Genomic DNA, 20,732 nt, shown 5'->3' with positions numbered 1-20,732 from the left:
TCCATACATGAGCATGAAAATTGGTGCAACTATTTCGTAAAACTAACTGGCAGTACATGTAAACCTGACAATGTACATAACCCATCCAGCAATTCCATTTCTAGATCTATACTCGACAGGAATTCGTGTACCAAAAGACAGGTACAAGAATGTTTATAGCAGTATTACTTAGAATAGCTCCAAAATGGAAACTACTCAAATGTCCAACAATAGAATGTATAAGTAAATTGTGATATATTCTGTTATGGAATACCAAACGGAAATAAAAAGTGAGCTAAATATTTCACTCAACAAGCATAAGGAGTGCCTGGCTGACTTAGCAGAACATGTGACTTTTGGTCTAGGGGTTGTGAGTTCGAGCCCCACATTGGGGGTATAGAATACTTAAAAATAAATAAATAAATAAATAAATTTTTAAAAATAAATAAATTTTAAAAAAGCGTGAGTCTTACAAACATAATATTGGGCAAAAAGGAACCAGTCAAAAAATAATACACACTGAGCCTGGGTGGCTCAGTGTTTAAAGCTTCTGCCGTGGCTCGGGTCATGGTCCCAGGGTTCTGGGATCGAGCCCGGCATCGGGCTCTCTGCTCGGAAGAGAGTCTGCTTTCCTTCCTCTCTCTGCCTGCCTTTCTGCCTACTTGTGATCTCCATCTGTCAAATAAAATTTAAAAAATTAAAAATCTTAAAAAAAAATACACACGTCTAGCCATGACAGAGTAACTGATATCAGACTAAACCTCCCATCATATGCAACTAGATAACTATAACTGTAATGGCCTATTTAGCCAGAGTGGCTCCATCTCGGTTGAACAGCCATTTTGTTGTTTATTCAGTATAACTTAAACTGACCCTGCCACCCCCTCCAGGGGACTTACTTAAAAGCAAGTCCCAGAAACTAGTAAAATATGGTCAACCAGTCCCAGGTAACAGCCCAGGTAACAGAGCCCAAATACAAGGTCAGGTCAGGCCAGGTGGAGACATCCAATCACTATCTCCCTAAAAATGTGGGCCCTGCCTTTTGGGCGCCTTTTAGGTGCCTTTTGGGCGCCAATTCTGACCAAGGTAATAGGCTAGTTCAAATATCTACTATAGGGTGAATTGTAATTCAATTGGCCACCAGTGTATGTCCTAGCATGACTATGCAACTTTCTCTGTGTGTTACAATCTCATTGGCCACCTTGTGTGTGTGTTAGTCTGTGTGGGGCACCTGGGTGACTAGAGGGTTAAAGCCTCTGCCTTCGGCTCAGGTCATGATCTCAGGGTCCTGGGATTGAGCCCAGCATCAGGCTCTTTGCTCTGTGGGAAGCCTGCTTCCTCCTCTCTCTCTCTCTCTGCCTACCTCTCTGCCTACTTGTGATCTCTCTGTCAAATAATTAAATAAATAAATCTAAAAAAAAAAAAAAAAAGTTAGTCTGTGAGGCCGGGAGGGGTCGCCTTCTCTGTAAGAGGCTGCCCCGACCAGTCGGTTTGATCCATACTTGGCTCGAAATAAAGTTTTGCTTGACCTTTGCTTTGTATCAGTCTCACTCCTTTGATCATGGACCTAACATAATAAGTGTGAAATAGTTATTTTCAGTCATCGGACCACAGGCAGCACAGTACACTGATTACTGAGAGAAGGGGAGAAAAATGAAGTGAGCCCTACAATTTCCATAGCTTTCTTCCTGGTAGCATTTACAAAATATCAGCATAGAGAGGACACAGTGACTGGATGGCTCAGTTGGTTAAGTGTTGGACTCTTGGTTTCTACTCAGTTCATGATCTCAGGGTCATGGGATCAAGCTCCATATCAGCCTCCACCCTCAGCAAGTAGTCTGGTTGAGATTCTCTCCCTTTCTCTCTACCTCTCCCATCTCCCACTAATAAATAGATAAATCTTAAAAAAAAAATAAAATAAAATAAAAAAAGCTGGGGGGCAACTGCGTGACTCTGTCCTTAGGTGTATGCCTTCAGCTTGGGTCATGATCCCAGGGCTCTGGGATCGAGCCCTCCACCAGGCTCCCTGCTCAGCAAGAAGCATGCTTCTCCCTCTATCACTCCTTCTGCTTATGTTCCCTCTCTCACTGTCAAATAAATAAATAAAATCTTTAAAAAATAAAAGAATAAAAATTTTTAAAAAGTGAGTGCCTGGGTGGTTCAGTGGGTTAAGCCTCTGCCTTCATCTCAGGTCATGATCTCAGGGTCCAGGGATCGAGTCCCACATTGGGCTCTCTGCTTGGCTGGGAGCCTGCTTCCTCCTCTCTCTCTCTCTCTCTCTCTTTCTCTGCGCTTACTTGTTATCTCTCTCTGTCAAATAAATAAATAAAATCTTTAAATAAAATTTAAAAAAGAGAGAGATAAGCCAAGGAGTCTCAGTTGGTTAAGCATCTGCCTTCAGCTCAGGTCATGATCTTGGGGTCCTGGGGTGGAGCCCCACACGGGGCTCCCCACTCAGTGGGCAGTCCCCTCCCTCACCTTCTGACCTTCCCCTCTGCTCGTGTTCTCTCTATCTTTCTCAAATAAATAAAATCTTTTTTTTAAAGATTTCTTTAAAAGATGTTAAATAAATATATTTTTTAAGATTTTATTTTTTGAAACAGAGAGAGAGCACAAACAGGAGGAGTGGCAGGCAGATGGAGAGGCACAGCAGACGCCCACTAAGCAGAGAGCCCTGAGGGATCAAGTCCTGCATGATCCCAGGACTCTGGGATCATGACCTGAGCCAAAGGCAGATGCTTAACCAACTAAGCCACCCAGGCACCCCTCAAATAAAATCTTAAAAAAAGGGGGGGGGATCCCAAGTAAAGCTTGGAAGAGTTGATGATCTGAGGAGAAAAAAGTCAGAGCCTATAGAAACTGAGGCAGCTAAAAGTTACAGAGCAGAATACTAGACATATGAAATGGTGCAAAGAATGAGATCCAGAAATCTGCATAGGAGTTTCCTTATGTCTTTGGTCAAATACAATGCTTTGCAGACATAAGATGAGACTCCATGAGGCTAAGCAAAGAAAGCCTACTGGAGAACTATAAGCTGAACAACCATCAGAGAGACTTTGGTGTTGAGAGATCTTGTTGGGAGACGTGTTGACTTTATTGACCCAACACATTCAGTAGGACTAAATTAGACCTACAGAAAAGGCTACTTGAGAGCTTAATAACAAGCCTTGAAAGGACCATTCTAACTCATACTAAAGAGCCTACCAGGATAAAATTCAACATTTTCCCCCCTAAATCCAGCACCTTAGACCACTTGGCCACACAACCACCCCAAACTTGACATTTTTAAAGGAACACACCAAAATTTATAGAGCTAAGAAGTAGATTAGTGGTTGTTTAAGGCTGGGGGCATGAAAGGAATGGAGAGTGACTAATGGTTTGGGATTTCCTTTTGGGTGAACTAAAATGTTCTAAACTTAGATTTGGTGATGGTTATAAAACTTTGTGAATAAAAGGTCCCCCATTAATGGGCCTGTGATTAAAGGAGCGAGACTGATACAAAGCAAAGGTCAAGCAAAGCTTTATTTCGCGCCAAGCATCAAGAATCAAACCGAATGTTCAGGGTCGCCCCTCTTACAGAGAAGGCAACCTCTCTCTGCCCCCACAGACTAGCCTTTTAAAGGCAAAGGCCATGTGGCTGGGCCTGGCCACGCACAGGTGGCCAATGAGATTGTAACACACAGAAAGCTACACAGTCATGCTAGGTCACACATAAGTGACCAACTGAATTACAATTTACCCTATAGTAGACATTTGAACTAGCCTATCACCTTGGGCAGAATTGGCGCCCAAAAGGTGGGGCCCATACTCCTTGGTAGCTAGGAGACAGTATGTGCCCCCACTGACTGAATGTCTCCACCTGGCCTGACCCATCCTTGTATTTGGGCTTTGTTACCTGGGACCGGTTTCTGGGACTTGTTTTTAAGTAAGTCCCCTGGGGGGAAGAGGGGCAAGGACAGTTTAAGTTTTACTGCGTAAACAACAAAATGACTGTTTAATCCAAGATGGAATCCTCTGGCTAAATAGGCCCTTACAGTGAATATAGTAAAATCCACAGAATTGTCACTTCACATTGGTGAACTTCTTTTTAGAAAATTCTCTAGATACTGAAATACCAAGAAAATGTGACCTATACTCAGGAGAAAAACTAATCAGGAGAAACTGTAAGGGCCTGGTTGGCCAGAGGCAGTCATTTTGTGTTTATGCAGTAAACTTAGATTGACCCTGCCCCTCCCAGAGGAACTTACTTGCAAAGCCTAGATACAAGGGCAGGTCAGGCCAGGTGAAGACATCCAATCAGTGGGGCGCGCATATATCTACTAGGGTAAATTAAATTTCAATTGGCCACCCGTGTGTTACCTAGCAGTTTTTTTTCTGTGCGTGGCAGACTTAGCATGACTGTGCTGTTTTCTCTGTGTATTGCAATCTCATTGGCCACCTGTGTATAGCCCGGCTAAACTACCTCTATAAAAGTTAGTTTGTGAGGCTGAGAGGGGTCCCCTCTTTGCAAGAGATGGCCCTGGCCGGTCAGTTTGATTCTCGATGCTTGGTGCGAAATGAAGCTTTGCTTGACCTTCGGTTTGTATCAGTCTCGCTCCTTTGATTACAGATCCTCACATTGGAGGGAGCACCCGGATTCAAACAATGAGAACTGAGCCAGCATCGGAATTTTTGGGAAAAGCCTCCAGAGGTAAGATCACGGGATCCTACCTGTCTGTCTGGTTGGAGCTCCAGGGTATGGCCCAAAGGGGATAAGCTGGATGCAGCCATGCTCCCCAGGGCTGGAGTGGATGCGGAAACACCCCATCCCTCTGCTGGTAGATCGATGGGAGGTTCGAGTCCCCCTAGACGGTTGGGGGGGTTCGAGTTCCCCTGGGCAGTTGGGGGGGGTTGACTCCCCCTGGGAAGTTGGGGGATAAAGAAAGCCCCCACCAGTGGCAGGTTATGGGTAAGAATAGTTGGGCCTGCTTTGCTTGTCTTTGCCTGGTCCTTTTGTTGTCTGTTGTGTTGTTTGTTACGACTGAAGGAATGGGGCAAGCAGAGAGTAAAGGGACTCTGACTTTCATCTCTCCGTTCCTCATAATAGATGTGAGGCTTCTCGCTCACTCATTTTGTGTGTTAAGGGCTATGACTGGAGCCAACTGGGGTTAGTCTAATGCCACGTTAAGGTGATGCTCATTGGAGCTGGGCGTGGAATATGAGTGCCTAGTGGGCCACTTTTGGTAAGCTGAACTGGCACTACAGGATGAACTGACCTCGGGACAGAGACTTTAAGGAATATTCCCAAGCAGCTGCTGAAACTCCCTTTGTTTTGGGGAATTCCTTGCCTTCTCTGGCCCGACATGGACTGCCGAGTCTCTCCCCCTTGCTGGCAGGAGAGCATGACATCTGAAGTGGAGATGGTTATTTGTCTGTCTCAAGGTTTTTGTTTTTGTTTTTGTTTAAGATTTTATTTATTTATTTGACAGAGAGAGATCACAAGTAGGCAGAGAGAGAGAGAGAGAGAGGAGGAAGCAGGCTCCCTGCTGAGCAGATGCGGGACTCGATCCCAGGACCCTGAGATCATGACCTGAGCTGAAGGCAGCAGCTTAACCCACTGAGCCACCCAGGCATCCTGTCTCAAGGTTTTAATAGGTAATTGTTAAAGTGGCTTCCGAAGTCTTTGGTAACCTGAAACTGTGAAGGGTTGCTTGAATGACAAATGGAATTAGATTTGTTGGACACCTAGGTCTTAACCAAATGGGATAAAATGCTAGAGTGTTGGCTGCTGGAACTGGGTTTGTGCTTTTGAAATCTGCTGGTGAACATGTTCTGTACTTAACTGATTGATAAATTTGCCATCTAAAGAATTCTGTTGTAACAACTCACAATTGGTTTATATTTAGTCTTCAATAGAGGTTAAGGTATTTCTAAGAGTACAAAATTCTGTTAAGTGTAATTAAGACTGATGGAAATGAGAAAAGCAACTCTGTATGTAAAAAGTAGGAGATATGTAAAAAGAGAGAAAAACAGCCCCGAGGCCACTGTCGGAGCTAAATCCATTCGTAAAAGAATGGAAGGGGGGAGACTGATCACCTCCCATTAGCCAGGGATACCCAAAGGGGAGGATGTCCAACCTGTTTGAATCTGAAGAGTGCCTGACTGTGCAAATGTGTCTGTACGGCTCCACCGCTTCCACTACAAAGTCTGAGTGGGCTGCACCCTGAGTCTCACGGGCGTCATATGGCATAACAGTCATCTACTCCACGGAGTAGTCTGGTGCGGGGTTTATGCGGACAGACCTTAGCTAAGACACTCCTAAGTTCCCATGAGGGACACAAGCAGGACAGCATCTGAAAGATCCCCCTCCCTTTGTCTGTGACATCATTCATGATGGGAGGGAAACCTAGTAAACTCATTATCTGCATACTTTAAAAAAAAAAAAAAAGACTCATATATGACTAGATAGCTTAAAGGAACTAAGGCTGACTTTATAAAACCTGGAAATGTAAAGCCCTTTGGAACTGTTGGCCTGATACCTTGCTTAAAGAGTTGCCAGCAGCCTCACCAGGTGAGTAAAGGATGTTACTTCCTGGAAGGTGCAGGAACCTCAGGATTCTTTGGAGGCCTCAGGAAGAGGAATTTGCCCAAATTGACAGATATTGCAGGCATGTCTGATGGCAAGTATGTAGCTTGGCTTCTGGCCTGGAGAGGCTATCATAAGTTCAACCTAGAGATTCCTTATGAGAAGCTCCAGCAGAGCAGATTCTAAAAGATGTATATGATCCCTCACTGTTTTTGCTGAGCTTATGTAAATAATTAGGCCAAGCTTGTTAAAAGTGGACTTGTTTTTCAAATAAATTAGTCCTGGTTTGGCTATCTCTGAAAACGAGGGTTATTTAGAGAGAAAAATTGTGTTTTAATAACACACTTTTATGGATGTTAAATTCTAGATTTGATTGTCTTTAAATGTTTGTTTACTTAAGCTAGACAACTTGAGGTAAACTTCAGGGAAGTTGCATGATGGCTCACTTAGACAATCTTGCTTTGTCAGTCAGTCAGCCCCAGATATAGAAAACTTCAGAAAATTGAAGGATTTGAAGGGAAGAATCTGACTGAGTTAGTGGGAATAGCAGAAAAGGTGTTTAACAACAGGGATGCACAAGAGGATAAAAACAGAGGAAAAAACTGGTTAAGGTTTTGGCATTACATGAGGCGAGGAGGAGATGGGTAGGGGATAGTAAATGGAAGGAAAAGCCTAAGCACAGAGAAGGCAGGTGGGAAGACTTAGATTCAGATCAGTGTGCTTACTGTAAGGAAAAAGGACATTGGGCCATGGAGTGCCCCCAAAAGAAGACGGCAATGCTGGCCACTGGAGTAAAAATTAAAGTTGAAGGGAAATCCGTTGATTTTTTTGATGGACACGGGAGCCCAATTTTCATCATTACTTAAACCTATGGGAAAACTACTTGGAGAGGAAGTCTGGGTACAAGGAGCAAATGGCACAGAGAGACATAAATGGGCAACAGAAAGGACTTTAAATTTGGCCTCAGGAATAGTTTAAACATCAATTTTTGGTCCTCCCTAATGCCCCATATAACTTGATGGGAAGAGATCTCCTCCACAAGTTAAGAGCTGGCATTCAGTTCTCGGAAGGAGGCATGACTGTAACCTAGAGACAACCCACTGTATGAGTGCTTATGGCAGCAGTAGATGACTACCTCTTTTACAAGCCAGTCTCAAAACCAGAGGAGACAAAGTGGGGGAGCCTTCTCCAAATCCTACAGGATGAGATTCCTGAAGTCTGGGCAGAAGGGAAGCTCCCTGGCTTGGCCAAGGAACAACCTCCAGTGGTAGTACAATTAAAGGCAACAGCTATGGCTGTTTGCATTTGGCAGTACCCTCCTACCCTGGGAAGCAAAGGAAGGGATCAGAAAACACATTAACCACCTCTGAGGAGACGGGATCCTAGTTCCTTGCAAATCTCCATGGAACACACCTTTGCTGCCCATCAAGAAGGCCGAGACTGGGGAGTACCAATCCGTCCAGGACTTGCGGGAACTTAACAAATGGGTTGAAGATATCCACCCGACAGTGCCTAACCCCTATACCCTACTCTCCTTCCTGGGCCCCAAAAGAACTGTGTATACCATCTTAGATCTCAAGGATGCATTTTTTCTGCATGTTTTAGCAAAGGAGTTCTCAGCACCTTTTTGCTTTTGAGTGGTCTGACCCACAGGAAGGATTCCAAAGTCAGTTCACCTGGACAAGACTTCCCAAGGGTTCAAGAATTCGCCCACTATCTTCGACGAGGCCCTACATGAGGACTTTCATGAGTACAGAACCTCCAACCCAGGAGTCACTCTGTTATAGTACGTTGATGACTTGCTAGTAGCTGCTGAGGACTATGAGTCATGTTTGCGGGAGGACGAGAGCTCTCTTACAGACTCTGCAGGAAAAGGGTGTCAGGTGCCAGCGAAGAAAGCACAGCTCTGTCAGAGCCACGCCACTTATTTAGGCTTTGATATCCACGAAGGAGTGCGTTCACTGTCTGAGTCCAGGAAACAGGTGATCACCCGATACCCCCGCCCCACCATGTCCCGACAAGTGAGGGAGTTTCTTGGGACGGTAGGCTACTGTAGGCTGTGGATACCGTGGTTTGCAGAGATTGCCCTACCTCTCTACGAACTGGCAAAAGGAGGGCTCACTGTGATAGAGTGGACAGCTGAGGCAGAAGGAGCATTTGGGGAATTACAAACAGCCTTACTGAGTGCCCAAGCATTGGCCATCCCAGATGTTACCAAGCCCTTCCACTTGTATGTGGATGAAAAAGCAGGGGTGACCAAAGGAGTTTTAACTCAGACTCTGGGGCCTTGGCAAAGGCCAGTAGCCTATCTTAGCAAGAAACTAGATCCAGTAGCAACTGGGTTCCCCCCACCCCCGTGCCTTTGCATAATTGCTGCCACGGCCCTCCTGGTCAAGGATGCAAGGTTTGACTTTGCAAGGATGCAAATTTTGACTTTGGGTCAAAATCTCATCTTGACCACCACCCACGTATCCAGGTCCTTCTCCGGACTCCACCCGACTGTTGGATGATGAAAACCCGAGTGACAGGGTTTCAGGCCCTCCTCCTCAATGAACCAAGAGTGACCTTCCAGCCCCTGGTGGTACTAAATCCAGCCACACTGCTGCCAGAGGAGCTGGCTGACCATCCACACGTCTCGTGGAATAATGCTGGATCTCAGAGACATTCCCCTCCCGGATGCCGAGATGACTCTATTCACAGATGGGAGTAGCTACATGGTCGACGGAAAGAGGTACGGGGGCTGCAGTGGTTTCTCCTGAGCAGGAACTCTGGACAGCAGCCCTGCCACGTGGAACTTCTGCACAAAAAGCGGAACTGATTGCACTCACTAAGGCACTGCAGATGGCCAAAGGTAAAACCGCCAACATCTATACGGACAGCAGGTATGCTTTTGCTATTCTCCATATACATGGGGCTATTTATATAGAAAGGGGTCTATTAAAAGCAGAAGGAAAAGGAATTAAAACAGAGGAGAAATATTGGTTCTCCTCCAGGCTATTTGGGACCCAAAAGAGGTGGCTGTTATGAATTGCTCAGGACACCAAAAGGGGACTGATCTGATTACAAAAGGAAACCAATTAGCAGATCGAGCCGCAAAGCAAGCAGCCTGAGAAACAGTGCAAGAGCTGGTTATACTCCCAGCTCTAGCCCTACCAGAAAAACCAGACTATTCAGAGGAAGATTTAAAGTCTTTACAAAAATGGGCTAAATTAGACTATGAAGGTGACGGGGCTAAGACTAAAAGAGGAAAGTTAATTCTTCCTCGAAGACTAGGTAATAAGTTAGTAAACCAGATACATCAGGGTACTCATTTGGGGTCACGCAAACTCAAGGAACTTAAAGGCAAGCGGTTCCAGGTTTCTAAATTAGGACGTATGGTTCAGGATATAGTTGATAGATGTGCTCAATGCCAGTCAGTTAATGTGGGAGGAACTAGAATGGGAAGAGGGAAAAAGACTAAGTAAGAAGTTAGTAGAGCAGATACATCAGGGTACTTATTTGGGGTCACGCAAACTCAAGGACCTTATAGGCAAGCAATTCCAGGTTTCTAAATTAGGGTATATGGTTCAGGATGTAGTTGATAGATGTGCTCAATGCCAGGCAGTTAATGTGGGAGGAACTAGAATGGGAAGAGGGAAAAAAGAAAGAGGTAAAAAACCAGGAATTTATTGGGAAATAGATTTTACAGAAATGAAACTCGGAAAATATGGGCAAAAGTATATATTAGTTTTTGTAGATACCTTTTAGGCTGGGTAGAGGCTTTTTCTACCATACATGAGACAGCAGGAGTGGTAGGCAAAAGAGGCTACTAGAAGAAATAATTCCTAGGTTTGGGCTGCCTCTCGCAATTGGGTCAGACAGTGGCCCTGCATTTGTAAGCTCAGTCTCACAGACATTGGCCAAGGCTGTGGGCACAAATTGGAAACTACATTGTGCCTATTGGCCCCAGAGTTCCGGGCAAGTAGAGAGAATGAACCAGACTCTTAAAGAGACCTTGTCAAAACTAATTCTGAAGACTGGCGGTGGATGGGTGGATCTCCTTCCTTTATCCCTCCTCAGGGCATGGTGTACACCCTATTTAAACAAGGTGACCGCATTTGAAATAATGTTTGGGAGACACCCCCCCCCCACTCTGTCCTCGGCTACAAGAGGACAGAGTAGCAGAAATTACTGATCAGTCTATACTCCAGTCACTGCAGGCATTACAGTCTGTCTTAAAGCCCATGCAGGGATCTGGACTGCCCACACTGGGACGGAGACAGAGGTGGAACCACATCCTTACCAACTGGGGGACTTGGTTTGGATACATCGCTATCAAGTGGGGAACTTGGAGCCTCACTGGAAGGGACCATTTACTGTTATCCTGACCACCCCCACAGCGATAAAAGTAGAAGGCATCAGGGCCTGGATTCACGTGGGTCACGTCAATCGAGCTGAGGACAAAGACGCCCCCCAGAGGTGGAAGCCTCAGCCAATGGACCCCGCTGACCATGGACTAAAGCTAAGACTCAAAAGACTATGAGTTTATTGTTGCTCTTATTATTGCCTGTTATGTAAAGTATAGGTAGGAAATTAGATGAAGTGGTAAATGGCTAACTCATCAGCCGATGTCACTCATGTGACACTCATGTGCACTAGTGTCATTGGTACAAAAGAAAACTAGAGCGATAAAAATGTTAGACTTACATGCTCAATATAACCCCTTAGAACCAGAGAACATAGAACTGGCTGAAAAGGCAAGGATTTGACTAATCTCCAAAGAAAAGGGGGGAATATAAGGGCCTGGTTGGCCAGAGGGAGTCATTTTGTGTTTATGCAGTAAACTTAGATTGACCCCATGCAGTAAACTTAGATTGACCCTGCCCCTCCCAGAGGAATTTACTTGGAAAGCCTAGATACAAGGGCGGGTCAGGCCAGGTGAAGACATCCAATCAGTGGGGCACACATATATCTACTAGGGTAAAGTGAAATTCAGTTGGCCACCCGTGTGTTACCTAGCAGTTTTTTTCTGTGCGTGGCAGACTTAGCATGACTGTGCAGTTTTCTCTGTGTACTGCAATCTCATTGGCCACCTGTGTATAGCCCGGCTAAACTACCTCTATAAAAGTTAGTTTGTGAGGCTGAGAGGGGTCCCCTCTTTGCAAGAGATGGCCCTGGCCGGTCAGTTTGATTCTCGATGCTTGGCGTGAAATAAAACTTTGTTTGACCTTCGCTTTGTATCAGTCTCGCTCCTTTGATTACAAACCCTAACAAAACAACTTTATATGACATATATGATAGAATTAATGGTGTTTAAAGTCTGTTTTTTAAAAAGCTATGTTCTAGGGATGCCTGTGGCTCAGTCATTAAGCGTCTGCCTTCAGCTCAGGTCATGATCCCAGGGTCCTGGGATCAAGCCCCACATCGAGCTCTCTGCTCAGCAGGAAGCCTGCTTATCCCTCTCCCATTCCCGGGGCCTGTATTCCTTCTCTCACTGTCTCTGTGTGTGTGTGTCAAATAAATAAGTAAAATCTTAATAAATAAAAAAATAAAAGAGCTATTATAAACATTGTCAGGATTTAAGGAAAACATGAACAAATAAGGACAGAAATGAAAACTATAAAAAAATTGCTATGGACTGAATTGTTCCCCCAACATTCACGAATTCATATGGTGAAGCCTTAACTCCCACTATGACTAAAGAGGGTCATAAAAGAGGTAATAAAGGTTAAATGAAGTCATAAGGGTGGGGCCCCAATCCAATATGACTACTGTGCTTCCAAGAAGAGACACCAAAGAGGTGCATGTACAAGAGAAAAGGCTATGGAGAACACAGTAAGAAGTCAATAGAAATCTGCAAGCCATGGAGAGAGATTTCAGGAGAAATCAAACCTGCGACACCTTGATCTTGGACTTCCAGCCACCAAAACTATGAGAAAAATGAAATGCCACCCAGCCTATATGTATTCTGTCATGGTAGCTGATGTAGAAAACAAAGGAAGAAAGAAACGTAGATAAATTAAATGTCCTTTTATAACCTGCACCCCACTGAGAAATACTTGAGATAGGCAGAGCACAATAACTCCTAAATTTATTTTTTTTTATATTTTATTTATTTATTTGACAGAGATCACAAGTAGGCAGAATAGCAGGCAGAGAGATGGGGAAGCAGGCTCCCTGCTGAGCAGAGAGCCCGATGCGGGGCTTGATCCCAGGACCCCGAGATCATGACCTGAGCAGAAGGCAGAGGCTTTAACCCACTGAGCCACCCAGGCGCCCCACTCCTAACTTTCTTAATGTTAATGCTTTGCTGGAGGAGTGGGGGGAACAACCCTAGTTTGACAATAGCAAGGCCTCCAGGAACCTGTGAGTCTTCTTTAGCATATTAAAGTCTTTTTGGAACGTCCCTTATCTTCACTTTCCCCAACCCCAAAGTATATAATCAGTTACTACTCACAATCCTGAAGTGTTAGCCATGCTTTCTGCTCAGGAGTCCGGTCCCCTTGTTTTAATAAAACCACCTTTTTGCGCCAGAGATGTCTCAAGAATTCTTTCTTGCCTATTGGCTCCAGACACTACTCCAAAAATCACATCGATAGCCCCAGAAGACTGACACATATGGCTAAACCACAATTTATCTACCTACTCATCAATTGATGGGCAACATTTTGGTTGTTTCCAGTTTTTGTTTATTATGACTAAAGCTGCTACAAATATTCATTATAAGTTTTTACAGCATATTTTGATCAACAGTGTTGGGTATAGTTTACATAATTTTTTTTTAAGATTTTATTTATTTATTTGACAGACAAAGATCACAAGTAGGCAGAGAGGCAGGCAGAGAGAGAGGAGGAAGCAGGCTCCCTGCTGAGCAGAGAGCCCGATGTGGGACTCGATCCCAGGATCCTGAGATCATGACCTGAGCCAAAGGCAGCGGCTTAACCCACTGAGCCACCCAGGCGCCCCTAGTTTACATAATTTTAAAAGTTAAGTATATAGCTCACTGAGTTTTAGCAAACCTTTGTCCGAATAATTATCACAGAACCAGTATCTCTCATGATAGGTAAGTTTTGCCTATTTTCAAACTTCAACAGAATCATACAGCATAATGTCTTGTTCTTAGCATGTTTTTGAAATTTGTATATTTTGTTGTATTTATCCATGGTATATTCAATTTTAATGCTGAGTAATATTGTATGAATATATCACACTTTGTCAATTGATTCACATATTGATGGAAACTTAGCTTGTTTCTAGTTCAAGCTATTATAAATGCAGCTTCTATGAATATTCACATACAAATATATTGTGGATATACATTTTCATTTCTCTAGGGACACATGGCATATTAGTTTCTTAGCACTGCCATAACAAAGTACTATAAGCCGGGTGGCTGAAGCCATAAAAGAATATGTCTTAAGAATTTTCTGGAAACCAGAAGTCTGCAAACCAGGTATCATCAGTCTGAAGCCTGAGGGGAGAATCCTTTACATCTCTTAGTTCAGCAAACCTTGGCATTCCATGGTTAATAGCCTCTCGGATTACAATCTGTCTTTCTCTTGACACAACCGTCTACCCTTATGTGTCTCTCTCTGGGTCTCGTCTCTTCTTATGAAGACACTTAAACGTGACCCCCCTAAAATGTATATGTTGAAAGCTAACCCCAAAGGTTTTTAGAGGTAGGGCCTTTGTAATGTGCTGAGGTCAGGAGGGTGGAGGCCTAGTGAAAAGGATTAGTGCCTTACAAAAGAGACTCAAGAGAGATCCCTAGCCTCTTGCATCATGTAAGGATACAACAGGGAGATAGCAGCTACGAAATAGGAAAACGGCCCTCACCAGAAGGCAGTCATGCTGGTGCCTTGATCTTGGATTTTCCAGCCTCCAGAACTATGAAAAATTAATTCCTGGGGCAGCTGGGTGGCTCAGTGGGTTAAGGCCTCTGCCTTCAGCTCGGGTCATGATCCCAGGGTCCTTGGATTGAACCCCACATCTGGCTCTCTGCTCAGCAGGGAGCCTGCTTCCTCCGTCTCTCTTGCCCTCTGCCTCTCTGCCTGCTTGTGATCTCTGTCTGTTAAATAAATAAATTAAAAAGCTTAAACTAAATAAATAAATAATAAATTCCTGTGTATATTTACTTTTTTTTTAAAGATTTTATTTATTTGAGAGAGAGAATGAGAGATGGAGGGAGCACACATAGAGGGAGAAGCAGGCTCCCCACTGAGAAAGGAGCCCAATGCAGGGACCCAGGTGTCCCAATTCCTGTGTTTATAAGCTACCAGGCCTGTGATATATATATTTTTAATAACAGCCTAAAAGAACTAAGACAATACTAGTCATATTGGAGTAAGGGCCCACCCTACTCCAATCTTACCTTTCTTATTTATGAATGTCTTTTTATTTCACCTTCAATTTTGCAGGATATTTTTGTTGGATAGAGAACTATAGGTTGATAGTTTTTTCCCCTGTGTTTTTGTTTTGTTTAATTGTATTGTTTCTGATGGGAAATCATCAGTAATGTTTATTTTTGTTTCTCTGTATTTATTGAATCTTTTTTTCCCCTTTGGTGCTTTTAAGATGTTCTCTTCATCACTATCTTTCAACAATTTGATTTTGATGTGCTTTAGTATGGTTTTTTCTTTCCAGCTTTATTGGCAAAATTATAAGATATTTAAAGTGCTCAATGTGATGATTTGTAAGACACACACATTGTAAAAGGATTCTGCCCATCTAGTTAATTATCACATCCATCACCACACATATTTCTTTTTTTCCCTCAGTGAAGACACTTAATTTCTACCCTCTTAGCAAATTTCAGTTATGCAAGAAAGTGTTATCAACTAGGCATCTTTGACATGCTTTTCCATCTTAATATATGTATATGAAGAAGAAGCCCAAGCAGCAGCATATACATACACTGCTTGATGACTTTGAACTTCTTGGACTTATATGTGTCGTATTTGGACACATTTCTTCTATCAAGTATTTTTTTCTACCTCCTCCCTCTCTTTCCAGAATTCTAATATATATATATATTAGAATTCTTGATATTGTCTCATAGTCTACTGAGGCTTTTTTTTAAGGATTTTATTTATTTATTTGATAGACAGAGATCACATGTAGGCAGAGAGGCAGGCAGAGAGAGAGGGGAAGCAGGCTCCCCACTGAGCAGAGAGCCTGATTCGGGGCTCGATCCCAAGACTCTGGGATCATGACCTGAGCCCAGGACCCTGGGATCATGACCTGAGGCTTTAACCCACTGAGCCACCCAGGTGCCCCTCTACTGAGGCTTTGTTAATTATTTTTGAGCCTTACTTCTCTGTACTTCAGTTTAAAGAGTCTTTATTGCTCTGTCTTCAGATTCATTGATCTTATTTTCTTATAAGGACACTAGTCATATTGGATTAGGCCTCTACACTTACAACCTCATATAACCTTAATTATCTCTTTAAAAGTCCCTATTTCCAAATACAGTCACAATGGATTTCAGTATATGAATTCTGGGGGATACAATTCAGTCCACTGCATGGCATAATGAAATATTATTCAGCAATAAAAAGGAACGACATATAGATATGTACTATAATGTGGATGAGTCTTGGAAACATTATGCTAAGAAAAAGAGGCAGTCCCAAATAACTGTATATTGTATGATCCTACTTACATGAAATATCCAGAACAAAAAAATCTATAGAGACTGTAAGGGCCTATTTAGCCAGAGCGGCCCTACCTCGGTTGAACAGCCATTTTGTTGTTTATGCAGTAAAACTTAAATTGACCTTGCCCCCCCCAGGGGAACTTACTTAAAATCAAGTCTGGGAAACCAGTCCCAGGTAACAGCCCAAATACAAGGGTGGGTCAGGTTAGGTGGAGACATTCAATCAGTGGGGGCGCATACTGTCTCCTAGCTACCAAGGTGATAGGCTAGTTTCCATAGCTACTATGGGGTGAATTGTAATTCAGTTAGCCACCTGTGTGTGGCCAGGCCCAACCACATGGCCTTTATAAAGGGTCTATAAAAGTTATATATAAAAGTTATATATAAAACTGCTCTATAGGGCGCCTGGGTGGCTCAGTGGTTAAGCCGCTGCCTTCGGCTCAGGTCATGATCTCAGGGTCCTGGGATCGAGTCCCGAGTCGGGCTCTCTGCTCAGCGGGGAGCCTGCTTCCCTCTCTCTCTCTCTGCCTGCCTCTCCATCTACTTGTGATCTCTCTCTGTCAAATAAATAAATAAAATCTTAAAAAAAAAAACCTGCTCTATAAAAGTTAGTCTGGAAAGCAGGGAGGGGTCATCCTCTCTGTAAGGGGCTTGACCTTTGCTTTGTATCAGTCTCACTCTTTTGATCATGGACCCATTATTGGGGGACCCAACATTGGGGACCCAACAAGACAAAAAGTAGATAAATGGTTCCTAGTGCTGGGGCAGGGGGTAGAAGGGTTAGGAAGGAATGGGGAGTGACTACTGATGGGCACAGGGTTTCTTTTTGTAGTGATGTCAATGTTCAGCATTGATTATGGTGATGGCTGCACAGCTCTGTGAATATGCTAAAAACTCTTGAATTGCACATTTAAAATGGGTCAATTATATGATATGCAAATTATACCTCAATAAAGCTATTAAAATAACACACTGCATGATTCCATTTACAAAAAGGTTTAAAAATGGGCAAAACTAACCTATACTGAGACATAGTAGTTGATTAGGGAGCAAAAGGCCAGCTGAGGACAAAGCACAAGCTGACAACCTGCAAACACCCATCCCCACTCCTAGGTGGGATATGTGTGAGGTTTCATCAGGAAACGCCCAACTATCTTAATGTCAATGCTTTACTAGAGGGGAAAATAACCCTAACTTGACAATGGCAAGGCCTCCAGTATCTTCAATATCTTGTAGGTCTTCTTTAGCACATGAAAGTTCTTTTGCAAATCTCCCTTAACTCCCCCAATTCCAAGTATATAATCAGTCATCCCCCATAACCCTAATGCAGCAGCTCTTTCTGCCCAGGGGTCCTGTCCTTGTGCTTTAAGAAACCCACCATTTTGCACCAAAGACGTCTTGAGAATTTTTTCTTGGTTATTGGTCCCTGACCTCACCAACATTCCAAAACCACAGCAGTAGTTATGTTTTGGGAAGAGAAGGAGAGCAATAATTGGGAGGGCCCCTGAAGACCATGCCAATTCTGGCATGTTGGCCATATTTTATTTCTTGATTTGGGCTAAAGTTACATGAAGGTGTTCACTCTGTGATAAATCTGAAAGGAAAAGCACCATTTCCTCTCTATACTCAATACTTCTGACACCAGATGTGTGGGATTTTCCACACCAAGCCGTTCTCCAGTTCTTGGAAGACCCTGGAGAGGTGTCCTACAATTTAATGCAATTCTAAAACTAACCCCCAAGAGTTAGCACAGACCCTGCAAGGTAAGGACTTAGTCCCTCAAGACTGTCCCCATTTCAAAAACCAATTGTAAGTCCCAAGTTGTCAGGTTCCCATTACCCTTTCTTCAAACTGGATAATTAGTTAGAATGGCTTATAGAACCAGGGAGATAGTTTATTGTTATTACTGATTTATTACAAAGGATATACTAAAGAACATAAACGAAGAGCCAAATGAGAGATACATAAGGGGAGGTCCAGAAGGGTCCTGAGCATAGGAGCTTCTGTCTCTGTGGAGATTGGGGTACATCACTCACTCTCCTGACCTATGGATGTGTTCTTGTTCACCAACCCAGAAGCTCTCCAAACCCTTTTGGTTAGGATTTTTTTTTTTTTTTTGAGGTTTCATTAGAGTAGGCATGACTGATAAAGTGTTGGCCATTAGTGATTAACTTAAACTCCAGCCCTTTCCCCTGGGGTTGAGGGGTGGGGCTGAAAATTACAACTCTATAATCACTGGTGGTTCACTTGCTACCAGCCCTTATCCTTGGGGGCTTGCTTAAAAATTCCCTCATTACCATAAACTCAGGTGTGTTTGAAAGGGGCTTTTTATAAATAACAGAAGGCACTCCTTTCGCTTGTATCATTCTGGAGCTGTTTTTCACCTGTTTTGGGAGCTGGAGACAGAAAACATAACAGATGTTCTTATGATTCTTATCACTTAAGTTAACCAAGAGTTTTATTAGCTCTGTGCCCAGAACTGGGACAAAAACTAAATATAAATTTCTTATTATATCACATCATAGTCATCAAGCTTATGATATACAGCTTTCTGTGTATATGTAAATTTACTTCAATTTTTAAAATGTCATTAATTGGGGCAGGTGGGTGAGTGGCTCAGTTGGTTAAACAGCTGACTGGATTCTTGCTCTGGTCATGATCTCAGGGTCATGATATAGAGCCCTATGTCAGGCTCCACATTTAGCAAGGAGTCTACTTCAGGATTCTCTCACTCTCGGCCCCTCCCCGCCCTGCTCGCTCTCTAAAATAAATAAATAAATCTTTAAAAAAGCAAAAATAAAATGTCTTTATTAATTTTTAAAAATTCAGTAGACTTGAAGTAGGTAAACCATGTGTATGTCTTTTTTAGCTGCTTCTTAATGGAAGCTTCTATAAGAACTCCACTACCTATGAATGTACCTATATGTGTAAAATAAAATTGAAACTAACACACATTTTGGGATTAATAGCTGCTCTAACTGGTAGGACCTGCTAAGGTTCTTTGAGATTAATGCTTGAACAAGAAATGTGAAACAGATAGTAAGGGTGTAGTCTTAATTTAGCTTACCCTAGAGCAGGACCTATGATGAGAATTGCACAGATTCACACAAAGGAGAATTGAGGTGATTCCAGGAAGCACATACAGTACAGAAGTAGAAAAATGAGACAGCGAAGGAAAGGAACCTGACACAAAGTACACTAACCCCTCCAAAGGTTTTTTGCTACTGCTATGATCCCCATTTTATAAATATAGAAATAGGGGCTGAGAGATATTAATATAAGGGCCCACTTAGCCAGGGCGACTCCATCTTGGTTGAACAGCCATTCTGTTGTTTGTGCAGTAAAACTTAAACTGACCCTGCCCCCCACCCCTAGAGGAACGTACTTAGAAGCAAGTCTGGGAAACCAGTACTGGTCAGGTCAGGTGGAGATAACAGAGCCCGAATACAAGGATGGGTCAGGTCAGGTGGAGACAATCTCATTGGCCAGGTTCAACCATATGGCCTTTGCTCTATAAAAGCTAGTCTGTGAAGCTGGGCGTCGTCGCTTTCTCCATAAGGGACGGCCCTGACCGATCAGTTTGATTCTCCATACTGGCGTGAAATAAAGCTTTGCTTGACCTTTGCTTTGTATCAGTCTCGCTCCTTTGATCATGGGCTCCATCAATTAATAGGTAGAATTAATTAATTAATAGATAGAACTAACTAATGATGGAACTAAGAAGTCGTAGAACAAAAATTTGTGTCAATCTGATCAGAGCCCAAGGATAGTTCGGCCTGTAGGACACTAAACCAGGTTTTAGAAACTGGAATCTAGAAGTAAGGGAGAAGGAAACATAAGCAGGTAGCAAGCAAATGGAGTGATGGCCTAGAATCAGTACAGTTGTCTGGATCTTGTTTTTATATGGTGACTGGGCCAGCTGCAGGGGTGAGTCTGGCAATAGAACTGATAAAATGTATAGAATTCTCTTTCTAGGGGTACCTGGGTGGCTCAGTGGGTTAAAGCCTTTGCCTTCAGCTCTGGTCATGGTCTCAGGATCCTGGGATCAAGCCTCTCTGCTCTGTGGGGAGCCTGCTTCCTCCTCCTCCTCTCTCTCTGCCTGCCTGTCTGCCTACTTGTGATCTTTGTCTGTCAAATAAATAAATAAAATATTTTTTAAAAAAAAGAATTCTCTTTCTATAATACAAGCTCAGACATTATATAGTCTGTATAAACTCACTAATTAAGGAACTTATTTCTCTGACTGTGGTAGTAAGTATCTGGACTGCATACATCTTTCTTAAGATTGCACTATGAGTAAAAGCGCAAAATGGACAAAACCAGGTTGACAGCCCCAGGAACAAAGTATCATTTTAACAAATTCTATTTCTTTGCACATGTCCTACTGTTAAAAGAACTCTTAGGGCAAGATGGCTGTTAGTAAGCTTGCTAATGGTAACTTAATCTCTAGCAAAAACTCCTGGATCTTCTCCCTGAGTTAGAAGCCTCTGAAATTAACATTACTCTGTTTGGTATCTATACTTTGAGTTCAGTACTGAAAGTATCGTTCTCAAA

The 20,732-nt window shown here is 43.1% G+C and overlaps 1 protein-coding gene across 9 annotated transcripts in view; it reads left to right on the top strand.

The window, feature by feature from the left end:
- The first annotated feature begins 4,332 nt into the window (after window positions 1–4,332).
- The window catches only part of SMCO1 (single-pass membrane protein with coiled-coil domains 1), a 28,274-nt gene continuing 11,874 nt past the window's right edge, over window positions 4,333–20,732 (top strand). For 3 of the 9 annotated variants that reach the window (XM_059391198.1, XM_059391193.1, XM_059391195.1), the window contains exon 1: window positions 4,333–4,669. The gene's annotated coding sequence lies outside the window, so the exon portion shown is untranslated. Of the gene's footprint in view, window positions 4,670–5,447; window positions 5,614–9,020; window positions 9,427–10,764; window positions 11,756–20,732 lie in introns of those variants that run through there. The other 6 variants (XR_009402450.1, XR_009402449.1, XR_009402451.1 and 3 more) reach the window with 6 other exon arrangements.

This window comes from Mustela nigripes, chromosome 2 (assembly GCF_022355385.1).
Source record: "Mustela nigripes isolate SB6536 chromosome 2, MUSNIG.SB6536, whole genome shotgun sequence".
Lineage (NCBI taxonomy): Eukaryota > Metazoa > Chordata > Mammalia > Carnivora > Mustelidae > Mustela > Mustela nigripes.
This window is presented reverse-complemented; position numbering and strand designations above follow the sequence as displayed.